Here is a 13,668-nt window from a genome sequence, read left to right as displayed (position 1 = left end):
ACTATAAATGATTGACCTCTCAGGCCCTGCAACACCACAGTCCCTAAATCTTGACTCAAACCTGATTTGACTAGAGTTCCCTCAAACTCTTACCTCCACACACAAATTTGATATGTTATATATTTTTCCAACATAGGATTCACTCCACATTTGGGCAAAATATTCCCTATTATATACAAATTTCAATTCCAATATATCTTCAACTTGTGATCACTTCTACACCCCACAAAATTGAATATGCATTGTTAGCAATTTATAATACATGTTAACAATTTCATCTGATGAAGGTTAGGCCTCTATGTTCATGGGATGATCTTCATTCTACCTAAGGTGTTACTACAATAGCAAATTGAAATCAAGAGTAACTATTTTAAGTCAAGACATATCAAGTCAAGACAACAAGCCTACTTTAGGCTTGTTGTCTTGACTTAACTGTAGGCTTGTTGTGTTGACTTAACTATTTTAATTCAAGACTTAAAACAATGTTATGAAACGATCCAATAAAACATAGTAGTTCATGCATAAAACCTTGTCAAAGTCTTTTGAATACAAACCAATTGATTGGAGATCCAAAGTAATGGAAATAAATTGCAAAGAAAAGAGTTTTCTTATTGTTTCCTTTCTCCTCTATCCGTACACCCGAATGTCTCTCTTATAACAGGGACTCAAAACAAAAATATAGAAATGCCTAAAACTAACTCAAAACCAATACAACTGTCATCAGTTAGTTGAATGGTTTGGTTTTAAAATAGAAAAAACTCAAACTAATATCGACATATATTTTATGGAATCCCTTTAAACAAAAAGACCATTAACCAAATTTTGATCTTTTATGATCACTAACATTCCTAGACTCTAAACACTCCAATGTTATTTGTTCTTGGACAATGACAGTCCATTAGAATTTCATTTAGTCCTATTAAGGACATTACAAATATTTGAATCATCATATTAGTCTAATTCTTATAACTTGCCAATTAATTCCCTAATTTCCTCTTGTTGTCTTTGTGGTCTTCATAAGCTGCACCATTGGCTTGGTTGTGTGTGGGACTCCTGCACCAACTACTCTACCTAGGCCAGTGAACTAGCCAAGAAGAAAAAATTTATATACAACTACCAAAACATAAAATGGGAACTTAATTAATGCACTAAGAAATTACTTGGAATGATTCATCAAACAATTTGCTTTATTAGTCAATATTTCATACACTGGGAACTCCAACCCCTCAAAATTATTTCAAGTGAGCTTATATAATTCTATTGTCCATGTACCTACTTTCTTCATCGATCCCCATTTCTTGGTGACTTTCTAATATTGCTATCAAAGTTGTCATTGACAATTTTTGTAATTTTTTCACTTTGATGACTTGGAAATTCATGATCACTCCTAAAGGGTTGAGTTTGGTTTCAATAACATATCTAACTATTTTGAGACCCCTCCTACTGAGATTTTAAATGAGCGAACTAGAACATTTATGTTGAAAAAATACCAAATCTGAAGAATGCCAGTTATTTTATTTCTTTTTGGGATCATATTGATAATATAACATATGTTTTGACTTTATGGTACTCATTTTTGTGTTAATGCTCTATAGATAAAGTTGAAACATCTTGTAAGAAAAAATATTGCAATCGCAAAGAAGTTGCCAGCAAAAGATTCTAGCATGAGAATTCTTCTTCTGAGGAGGTTAGTCATTTTGTTGTGGATAATTATCTATAGAATAGAATCATGTTTAAGTGGAATCACAAGCTTATGGAATTTTGATGTTCAATAGTGAGCAAATGGTTAATTGAAATGCCTTATTTCAAAATGAAAATCAAACAAAAAAATTGGTGCTCTCTAAATGATGAAGACATTCATTGTACTTTCCTAGCATAACATTAATAGATACTTGTTTTTTATCTTTAAATATTTCTATAATATCATGTCATTTTTCATTTTATAAATTTTTTTTGTACTTTTTGAAAGAGAGATAAGAAATTTCTATTTAATATTTTTCAAAGTGCATTACAGGAAACACATAAAAAACCAAGTGCTTTAGGAAAGAATAACTCAATTGTAGTGAAGAATGGGTCAGTTGCAACTTTAAAAAATGGTAAAGAAGAATCAAGTGAGGATGAATCTTCTGATGAGGTACTCCATGGTTAATCCAAGTCTTCAGTACATAATAAAGCAACTAAATTTCATAAATTGTTTTTTTAATAATTGATTTATTTAAATATTTCCCATCAAAAAATACTTAGTACATCTCATCTTTTTTTTACACAGGAACTTGTAGTTCTAAAGAATTTGATAGTGAAGAATCTAAAGAAGATATTGTACCAAAGGTATATTTGGTGTTCTTTTGTAAGTGAAAATGTGACTAGAAATTTTGTATATTGTCATATTTCACATGCAGAAAGGTCAAATTGTAAATAGAGGTGAAGCCGTATGGATTTAAGTTTCTTCATCATTATTTATAATGCTCTTGATTTCTCCTTTGTAGCTATGATAATACTTGTTTATTTTCACCTTTCCAGATACCCTTTACCAAGTTCTTGAAGATTCAAAAATATCTTGGGCTGATCCCACTCCAGCATGTCCTAACTCCTACTTGGTTCACAGACCTAACTCATTTCCTTTTTCTCCAACTTTTGGCTTTACTACTATGGAAAAGCAAGGGGTGTTTTTAACCTTGAGGGTCTTCGAAAACTCCTTCTCTCCAACCATCATCACGCTATATGCATGTTGGATCTCCTTCCTATCTTCTGGCAGTGGTCTCATCGTGTATTCCTTCCCATTTTTGGAGATGATGTAAACATTGCTCCTTCCATCATGCTTAGAATTGACATCAAATTGTCAGGGCCTACCTAACAATAGGTGACAAGCATCCATTTTTGCAACATCATAGACAATCTTGCCTTTGTACTCCCCTATTTGAAATTGAACATGAACTTGTTCATTTACTATGACCTGTTGCTTCTTATTTAGCCATGAAACCTTATAAGGGTTAGGATGAGGCAACTTCTTCAATCCAAGCTTCTCTACCATTTCTACTGAGGCTATATTATTAGTTGAACCAGAATCTACAATAACTTTGCAGACCTTACCTCTTACCTTGCAAAGAGTTCTGAATAATGTCTTTCTTTGGGGAGGTTCTTTCTCTATGACAGTCTTTAGTAAGGTTCTATTAAACATTATAGACTCTCCTCTCTCTGGATCAACATTCCCTCTTGCCCCTTGGTTACTTTGTGCATCCTCATCTTGATCCAAATGGACTATCCTATTCCCTTCTTGGTTGTTGCTACCCATTTTCTCAGGAAATGCTTGTATGTAACAAGTGCAATATGTAGAGGTAGAGCTATAGAAGGTCAACTAAGTATTTGTTTCTTTTCATTTTTTATATTTCTTTATGTCTTTATCAATCTATCTCTCTATCTATACCTCTTTCTAGTTGTCTTGCTTTAGTATTCATTTCTATATGTGTCTTCCTCTTACTACTCCATTTGTAGGTTGCAAACAAATCATCCTTCTTCCACCAATGAGTCATTCTATTCAAGAAAGACCATGTTTGATGATATCAATGCACAAAAAAATAGGGATACAATTGGTAGACTATAGTCTAACTTAAAAAGAAAAGGTGATGGAAAATGTTATTGTCCTTGCAAAAATTGTAAGGGCTTAAAGAGTTGAAGACATCTAATCAAAATAGTTGAGGAACATTGTAAGAAACATGGTTAGATTGAAGGAGGAAATGAATATTGTCCATTGGTATGTATTTTAATAATTTATAAATTATATAAGACATGATTTAATGATGACATCATGGTCATGGCTAATATAAGGTCACCATTTTCATATAGGTCAATGTCCCTGAGTTTCATGTTATGGACCATGACAATTCAGAGAGTGCAAATTTCCAAATGAGGGAACATGGAGGTGTGAATATTGAAGTAAAAGGTAATGATAACATGGAAGAAGACCACGATGATGAAGAACACAATGATAAAGATGATCACGATAATCAAGATGATGATAATGATGATGATGTTGATGCAGAGCTTGATGTACCTATACTTGAGAAGGCACACGAGTCCCTATATGAAGGCTCTAAAACAACTCTTCTTGTTGTTGTATTGTTGTTGAACTTGAAGGTTATGAAATGTTTATCCAATGTAGCAATGACATGTATGTTAAGGTATGTCATCTTCTTTCATTATTTTACTCATAGTTCCCTTACAAATAACATTGGTTCATGTAGCAATTCATATTATTGAAATTAACAAATTATATTTGTGTCATAGGTTGATAGGTGAGAGTTTGTTACCACCATCAAACATTCTATCTCACTTGTACTGAGAATTATCTGCCATCATGAAAGATATTGGAATGGAGTACCAAAGAATACATGCATGTCTGAATGATCATATTATATATCTTAAATAGCATGAATTTGCAACACAATGCCCTATCTATCATACTAGTAGATATTAATTAGATCGATTAACAAAAAAGGTGTCTCACAAGGTTCTTTAGCATAGTCCCATTATTCCACGTCTACAATGATTATTCAGGTGCAATAGCTTGGCACAATTTATGGATTACCATGCATGCAATAGAAGTCAAGATGAAATTATGTGAATGCCTACAGATGGTTCATCATTTAAGGAAATAGAGAAAAATGGCCACACTTTAAAGAAGAACCTTGTAATCTCAAGCTTTCATTGGTAGCAGATGGTGTCAATCCTTTTGGAGAGATGAGATCTACTTACTCGGTGTGGCATATTTTTGTTATCAACAATAACATACCTCCTTGGTTGTCCATAAAGAGAGAGCACATAATGTTGACACTGATTGTTCCAAGTATTTTTTTGATGTAATGGTCATCTAAATTAATTTATTATTACTAATCCATCAAAATGGTCATAATAATTATGTAATATTTTTGTTCATTCAACTAGGTAAGTACCAAGTTAAAGATATAAATGTATATATTGAACCCCTTATCGATGACTTGATGGTGTTATGGAATGGGGTTACTATGTATGACATCTGTAGACCAATAGGACAAAGACAATTTCAATTTCATGTAATGCTTGTATGGACAATACATGATGCCCTTGGGTTAACACATTTTTTTGGCATGTTCTCTTCTTAAGACCTTTTTTTTGGTATTTTATAGTGACAACACAAAGTTAACACGTTTAATCCAATTATACACAATCTTGTAGGTCTTCAGACAAAGGGAAAATTTGCATGTCCAATTTGTGGTCCAAAGATGAAATCTCGTCATTCAAAAAGTTTAAGAAAGTAGGTGTTCAATGAGAATAGACACTTTCTGCATAAAAATCATAAGTACCAAATTACCAAAAAACATCTTTTCAATGGGAAAGAAGAGACTACGTCAAAGCCACAAAGAATGACACCTCACCTATGGAAGTTGGCATACAATAAAATAAATTATCGAGGTAATGTCATTCCATCTTATGGTTTTTTTTTCAAATTTATATTGTGATATTGTGTTTTGTTTACTGATGATGTAATTGATGCTTGCGAAGGTCGCCAAGGCATCAATGACCAACTTCCAACAGGACTAAAAATTTATCCTATGCAATTTACTGAATTGTCATACTATGAGCAACTCCCAATTGTGCATTTGTTTGATCCTATGTATATTGGAAAGAATGTAACAGAGACGTTATGGAAAATCTTGGATGGAAGGCATCACAAAGATCAAATTGTCAAAACTTGTAGTGACATTGAAGAATCCAACCATGCAATGAAAAATGACATTCAATCAAATAACAATGGAGACCAGATTGATACAAGTGCACTTAGTTGGTTATTGTCAGAGTAGCAAAGCAATGCTATAAAAGAAGTCATAAAAAAATACGATTTCCCACAGGATTTTTTGCAAGCATAAACAATCTCATATCAAAGAAAAGTGAATTTGGGCCAAGGTTGAAAACACATGATTGGCATACATTTATTAAGGTAACTCATGTTATTTTGTATTCACTATATATTTGTATACTACATGTAGTTTTAATTGCATTCTTTTATAAAATATTGACAAGATCATTTTACAAATATTGCAGTACGTTGGAAAATACATGAGGTGGTCATCATCTAAAGAAATCAATAAAGAAGATATAAAATATTGGAAGAGAAAAATTCCTCTTCTTATGTGTGAAATGCAAAAGTTTCTACCTTCAAATTTTTTCAATGCACAAGAACACTACCCCATACATCAAGTTGAGGAGATTGAATTGTATGGACCTGTACCAACCAGGTCAACGTGGATGGTTGAGAGGCACTTGAAATTTTTGAAAGGCTTAGTTTGACAGAGAGCACATCTTGAGTGTTCTATGGTGGAGGGATATATGGTATACCAAACCATGGTGCACATTAGTGAATATCTTCCTAAGTTTGTAGCAAAGATCCATGTAGATCGTATTTGGGATCCCAACTCAATTAACAAATTCGAAGGGGAGTACTTGATGGGAAAAGGTAGATCGAGGAAAGTGAGAGGTAAATATAAGATGTTATTTTAGTTAATTAATTCTTATAAATATTCAATATAAGTTATTTATAATTGGTTTATTTATTTTTTATACAGGTGGTCGAGAGTGGGATGCAATACATTTGTATATTGCGAACAATCTTTGATTGGATGATGGTATGGATTGAACGATGTCAACAAAATGGTTGCTCATTAACATGGGAAGGTGTTGCTTCATTGGTTACAAAAGCTCATTGTAATGGAGATTCCAATGGGAGATTCCAATGTTATGTTGATGGTAGTTGATCTAGTAAAGGGTTTAAGAGGTGGAGAGGTATGTAGAAATTTATTAATGATCATAATTCAACGTATGTTTCGTATCAACTCATGATGAAAATAATTTGCAAACACTTCAAAAATTTTAGGTCAAGCACCACAAAGCTATGTACTATCATGGCCACAAATTTCACATAAAAAATTTGGATGACACAAAGAAAACTTGTGATTCTGGGATAACTGCAGTTTCTGAGGTCACCAATATATCATCTAGAAATGACATACATCCTCAACAATCTCAAAATCAATACTATGGAATCTTGGATGATATAATTGAGTGTGACTTTAACTCCTTCAAAGTAGTTCTATTCATTATCAAATGGTACAGGTTATGACTAAATCAAAATGATCCAGATAGAATGGTTATTCAACATGATAATGGATTTACAATGATTAATACAAGGTCATTTGAGCCAGTTGGAGATGAGCCCTATGTTCTTCCAAGCCAATGTGAGCAAGTGTTTTATTTAGAAGTTCCACATAAACAGGGTTGGTCATTTGTTGTTAGACATGATCCAAGAGGAAGGCCAATAAAGTATAATGTTATGTAAGAAGAAGATATTGAAGATGATGAAGAAGTAGATGATGGTGATGATGATGATGGTGATGGTGATGATGATGATAGCGATGGTGATGGTGATGATGGCAATGATAATGGCAATGATGATGGTGATGATGGCGATGATGATGGTGATGGACGTGATGATGAGGACGATGATGATGAGGATGATGAAGAAGAAGATGATGATGATCATGTTGTCTTCTAAGTTATTTGTAGCATACACATATGATGCAATTTTTAGCTAACATAAGATAAATGATTAACATATGAAAGAAATATGATTACATATATATTCTATTCAATTCTAATGATTACAATATATGTTATTTATAATTACCATTATTTATTTTGTGTCTGATTATTACCCTTTTTGCAAACAGTCAATTGACTATAGACATTGTCACCCCTTCTGTTGACAATCTTGCATTCCATATATAAGGTAATTTTTTTCGTTTTTACAATGTTGCATATTGTTCATGTTGTCTTCTAAGTTATTTGTAGCATGCATGTATCATGTAATTTTTAGCTAGCTTAAGATAAATGAATAACATATGCAAGAAATATGATTACATATTTATTGTGTTCAATTCTAATGATTATAATATATGTTATTTATAATTACCATTGTTTATATTGTGTCTGATTATCACCCTTTTTGCAAATAGTCAATTGACTACAGACATCCTCACGCCTTCTGTTGACAATCTTGCATTCCATATATAAGGTAAATTTGTTCATATTTATGATGTTGCATATTGTTCATGTTGTCTTCTAAGTTATTTGTAGCATACAAGTATCATGTAATTTTTAGCTAACTTAAGATAAATGATTAACCTATGTAGGAAATATGATTACATATTTATTGTGTTCAATTATAATGATTACAACATATGTTATTTATAATTACCATTGTTTATATTGTGTCTGATTATCACCCTTTTTACAAACAGTCAATTGACTACAGACATCGTCACCCCTTCTATTGAAAATCTTACATTCCATATATAACATAGATTTGTTCATGTTTACGATGTTGCATATTGTTCATGCTGTCTTCTAAGTTATTTGTAGCATATGTGTATCATGTAATTTTCAGCTCACTTAAGATAAAAGATTAACATATGCTAGAAATTTGACCCCTTTGGCGTGGATTGTGCACATCAACATGGATCAGCAAGTATAAGTCAATAAATAGACATAATTTTCTTATATTCTTCTTATTTATCATTGACCATGTATGTTATAAATAGACATATTATATAATCATATAATGTATATATAGACAAAGAAGGTCCATATAGAAATATAATTGTATAATCACTTTCAACTTACTACATTTTATATCTCTCACATATAGACAAGGAAGAATTGCACGTATGAGTCATGACTTGATTATTCTATATATATTATTTAAATATTATCAAATTTCTATTTGATGGATTACAGGTGCCACCAAATAGGTACTTGTTAGATCTATCTACATCGAATGAGGGAAATGAGAAAATGGTAGATGAAAGCTCTTCATGTAGTATAGCTAAAATAGGGAGATCAACTAGAGGTCAAAAGATTAGAAAAAAATTGATAAATGCATGCATTTTTTCCTTGCTAATGGGGAGTCATGTTCTTATGATGATGAGACCAAAGGCGACATCAAGGTGTTAGCATTGTGTTGCATTTTTCATTAGTGACAACACTTATTCAATCCTGTATGGTTACCAAACTCATCACTCAATCTACAATTTATACCAAGAAATCTAGTGTTAACCATGTTTCTCAGTTCACACTAAGCATTCCTAAAGCTACTGAGTGGGTGTGCATTTCAGCAGTGTTTACCAAGCTTACAGTGTTCACCGAGTAGATAATGGTCATCGAGCTTCATAGTGTCTACCGAGTCATCAATTTGTGTAGCATGAAGTTAGTGGTTACTGAGTGATGGATGTGTAGTGTTTACCAAGTGACAGCAAGGTAAACAAAGGATTCAGTATCTAATAGGTAACACTATATCTACCGAGTCTCCAATGGTTACTAATTTCTAAGCTACATTGTGTGACTATTATGGACAAAGCTTCTACTTCTATCGAGTGCATGATGATGCCAAGTAATGCAGTGGACGCTGAGTATCAAAAGTTCACCAAGTCAGCCTTCAAAACTCGAGTTTCTACTATTTGGCTAACTCAGTAATATTTTGTTTACTTTTGTTTTAGCCAACCTTGTAATTGTAAATATTGGAATGGTATATATGTAATATATTTTATCATTTGCAAAACATGGATGTATGAACAAGTATGCATGAGAATATGAAGGAATGGATATGTAATGCAAATCAATAGCAGAGTAGAGTATTTAGCAAGGTATATAAGGAGTAGCAAAGATATATCAATCACAAGAGGTGATATGTACTTCAAAGATCTAATTAGCAATCAAGTTGTAAGTCAAATCTACTATTTCATCCTGACAGGTGAATCAGTTCTCTAAATATTTTAATAGGGTAGACTTAACAGTCTTTGTATAAATATTTTAATAGAGTGCATACTTCATTATATGTTTGTAAAACCTCTAACAAGGTGGATCTAGCAATCAAAATTGCTCTTAACAGGGTAGATCATCAAAAGTGGTCAATATAAGCCCTAATAGGCCAACTTTATACTGCAATAGTGAATTTTTGTAGGTATCATCCCCACCCTAGTTTTACTTTCTTTTTGGAAGGTTTCTGCGTCACCAAAATAGTGTGTTCATGTGTTATGAATGCTTATCTTTTCTCATGCATGCAGTAGATTACATGAATGAATGGTAAATGATTTATACTATTAAGTGTTGAATTGATTTAAAGTTTTTTGAGGTTACTAATTCACTTCTCCCCTCTCAGTAACCTAGCTAGTCTTGATTATTTGCAACAATTAGTATTAGAGCTTTTTGGTTCTTAGGATAAAGTTTGATAGCTTGAACAAAGATCAAGGACAATGGAGATATTTAGACTTGACAAAGCTATTGATAATGAAAAGCTAGATCTGGAGATGGCCATTGCTCCACTCAAGGAAGTAAAAGAGCATCTTTCCCAATCCCTAAAAAGAAGAAACTTGCAAAACAAATGAATGACCATCAGTAAGTTGAAGAAAATATTGAAGACTTCTTCCCCTTAAGCAGTTTAGATGAAGTAAATGTGGCAATCAAAGAAATCCTAGAAAAGAATGGCTCCCTACAAGAAGAGGTAAGAAAATTGAGAAGAGAACAAGAAATTCAATCAATAAGAATGTGTGAAATCTTGGAACAAAGGAATAAGGCAAGTGAAGACTTGGAAACAAGAAACAATGCAAATCAAAATCAATCCCTTCAGCAAGAAATTTTTATCAGTCAGCTCTCAAATGCAAATGAGGAAATCATGAATTTGAGATCTAAAAATGAAAGTTTAAAGAATGATTTAATCACTAAAAGACATATCAATGAAAGATTGAAAGCTGATCTAATTTCTGAAAAGTAACTCAATGAAAGGATGATGAAATCCCAAGTAGACATGGATCAATTGAATTAGCAAAGTGAGCAGAATCTTTATAGGCAAAAAGGAAAAGTAGGACTTGGATACAAAGAAGAAGGTGAATCTTCCAAGCAAGGTACCCAAAGGAATCAAAGACCTACTTGCAATCATTGTGGTAAGTTAGGTCACACATCAAACAAATGTTGGAGTAATGGAAAGGAAAATTTTAATGGAAAATGCTACAATTGTAGTCAGCATGGTCATAAAGCTAATGAATGCAAGGAGAAACCAAAATTTGAAGGTAAATGTCATAAATGCAAGAAACAAGGTCACAAGGCAACCGAATGCAAATCCAAAACATTCAATCTAGCTAAACAACTTGTCAAGGCAATATTTGGTTGGGACTACAATACTTGGTGTAGATGTCACTATTATGGAGAATATGGACACATTGGCATAGACTACACAAGGCATCACTTGAGAAAGAGGGATACAGTAGTAAGATGTTATACATGCACTAAACTTGGTCATATAGCAAAGAACTACATGAATATAGGAAGAGTTGAAGATGAAAAGAAAGCTAAAGCTGATAACATCAAGAAGCGGATGAGACAGTAGTGGATTCCCAAATCTACCGAGAAAAATAGTTCAAATGATGGCCATGTCACTCAAGAAGTGGGTGACTCCACCATTTCCAATTAGATTCATGAAGGAGGAACTGGAACTATATCATCAAGTCATATCTTGAGCAGTTCCAAATGAAAATGCAGAAGATCCAAATCAGTATTTCAAATATAGAAGGACCACATGAAATTAGATCACACTGAGAAAAGTTAGTCACAAACTCAACCAAGCTAGGTCGAGAGTAATGAAAGTTTTGTTTGATCATCGAGTCACAAGTTTCTATCGAGCTGCAACCCTCTTCATCAACTCCAGAGTCATCTACTTCAATAGTATATTCTATGTCTAGTTCTACATTTGTGCCAACTTCATCAACAGCATGTACAGTAAGTGCCCCATCATGTTCTATAGTTTTGGCTACTACAGCTTTGATAGCACCTTTTGTTCCAGTCAATTCATCTATTGTAAGTACTCCAATTTGTGCTTCACGTATTTTTACTTCATTCTTGGGTAGCACATCAGTTTTGGATATAGTTAGCACTTCTTTCAATTTTCCTTCAATTGGACCCATTCAAATTTTCACTGCAAGTCCAGCAATTTCTACAATTGTTTCCATTTCTAAGTCCAAGAAAGTAAGCTCAGAAGTAAAACCAAAGACTCCTCTAAAACTTCTGCTTACTGGTAAAGAAATTGATGAAGACATTGATTTGGACAAGGAAATTGTCATTCCTAAGTTGGATCTGGACACTGCCACAGTTGACGAAATGAGACTGGTCAATCAGCTTTTGGAGCAAAAGGCAAGGCAAAAATAGATAAGAGTTGAAAGAGATAGAGAATTTACAATAATTGAAAATGCTAAGAATATAATAACTAAGGCTATAGGTGTTGATGTGGACTCATCTCAACACATTTTGTTATAGTTGGAAGAAGTTGTAAATAAGTTCAATGGGGATACCTCTAGCCAAGAAAAGCTTATTGAGAAGGAAGAGAAAAAGTTTGATAATAAGTTGCTTGAGCACATTGCTCAACACATTGCTATAAACTAGGTTGAGCTATCTACAATTTTGAGCAATCTTGAACATTCTTTTTCAAATGTAATATCACTTTTTGCCAAGTTGTGTGATGTGACCAAGTTTACTAAGGAGATAAAGGAGAAATTGAGCAAGATTGATGTAGATATGAAGGCTATAGCTTGACCCTAGTTCAAGCTCAGCACATCACATCAAGGTGAGATTTTTGTCAGAGATGTAGGTAGAATTGCTAAGAGAGGAAACCAAGATCAGGTCCACACTGATTGATATCCAAAATATGATCCTTCTAGTTATGGACTCAATGTAGAAACATGTTCCATATTCAAAAAGATTGGTCCAGGGTAATAATTTTTCCATAGCAGATCATATGATTAAACTTTCTGTAGAAGTTCAAGTGGCACTCTCCACTTGCAAAATTTTGCAAGGCAACTGGGATAAGACATTGGCTCTTATTCTCAAGGTATACTTTGAATTTCTCTCACATTTTTGTGTTTCTATTTGAATATTTTGCATATCTCTTTGGCATTATTGTCAAAAATGGGGAGTAAGAGATGATAAGAGACTTGTGGAGATAATAAGGGAGAAAATAGATTGATATATGTATAGAAGAGTCTATTTATATACTATGCCATATATATGGGGGAGATATGTGAGATATGTATATATAACAGCTTCACAAAGATCAATTTTGAAAAATCAAAATCAATATGTCAATGTACATAAGGCTTATAAGTGTTTTTGTCACTAATACCAAAGGGGGAGATTATTGGCATTATGTTGTATTTGTCATTAGTGACAACACTTATTCAATCCTGTAGGGAGATTATTGGCATTATGTTGTATTTTTCATTAGTGACAACACTTATTCAATCTTGTATGGTTACCAAACTCATCACTTGGTCTATAGTTTATACTAAGCAAGTCTACAGTTTATATTGAGCAATCCAGTGTTAACCATATTTCTCAATTCACATTCTTGAAGCTACCGAGTGGGTGTGCAGTTCAGCAGTGCTTACTGAGTTTACAGTGTTCATTGAGCAGATAATGGTTACCAAGCTTCATAGTGTCTACTGAGTCATCAATTTGTGTGATGTGAAGTTAGTGGTTACTAAGTGATGGATGTGTAGTTTTTATCAAGTGACAGCAAGGTAAACAAAGGATTCA

The 13,668-nt window shown here is 33.0% G+C and overlaps 1 pseudogene; it reads right to left on the bottom strand.

The window, feature by feature from the left end:
• Positions 1 to 12,044, bottom strand: part of LOC149547627 (chaperone protein ClpB1-like) — a 35,366-nt pseudogene extending 23,322 nt beyond the window's left edge.
• Positions 12,045 to 13,668: the final 1,624 nt, after the last annotated feature.

Source organism: Cupressus sempervirens, chromosome 7, assembly GCF_028749045.1.
Source record: "Cupressus sempervirens isolate cs-2001-9-10 chromosome 7, ASM2874904v1, whole genome shotgun sequence".
Taxonomy (NCBI): domain Eukaryota; kingdom Viridiplantae; phylum Streptophyta; class Pinopsida; order Cupressales; family Cupressaceae; genus Cupressus; species Cupressus sempervirens.
The sequence above is the reverse complement of the archived record's forward strand: the minus strand, read 5'-3'. Positions and strand labels throughout refer to the sequence as shown.